The sequence below is a fragment of the Apis dorsata genome, unplaced genomic scaffold, assembly GCF_000469605.1.
Source record: "Apis dorsata unplaced genomic scaffold, Apis dorsata 1.3 scaffold_303, whole genome shotgun sequence".
In the NCBI taxonomy this organism is placed as follows: domain Eukaryota; kingdom Metazoa; phylum Arthropoda; class Insecta; order Hymenoptera; family Apidae; genus Apis; species Apis dorsata.
The window spans coordinates 192,479-192,825 of NW_006263576.1; the positions used below are offsets into that span (position 1 = coordinate 192,479).

Below are 347 nucleotides of genomic sequence, written 5' to 3' on the forward strand. Positions count from 1 at the left end.
CTTTCAACTTTGTTGTTTGTTATGTATTTATTCTCGAGGAATTTGAAGAAATTCGAGAGAATTTAGATGTTTTTCTTTTGAACTGAATAAAAGAAAGAGAAGATGTAAAACTTGTGCAAGTATAAAAATAGAAAGAGATTCACGCATAATATGTATATACAGTTTTGCTGTAGCGTTTAAATTGTTTGAGATTTTCTTAAATGTATTAAATTCAGTATTGTACTTCAGAAGTATACTTTTGAAAATAAATAATAATTTTTATATAATTTATCTTTGTTATTTCTTATATATTTATTTTTGATTCGAGATGTAAAAGAATTTAGATGGTTTTCTTTTGAGTTGAATGA

At 23.3% G+C, this 347-nt stretch overlaps 1 protein-coding gene across 3 annotated transcripts in view; it reads left to right on the forward strand.

The window, feature by feature from the left end:
* Positions 1 to 347, forward strand: part of LOC102674833 (SAM and SH3 domain-containing protein 1-like) — a 487,706-nt gene that overhangs the window by 166,601 nt on the left and 320,758 nt on the right. The gene's annotated exons all lie outside the window — the stretch shown is intronic.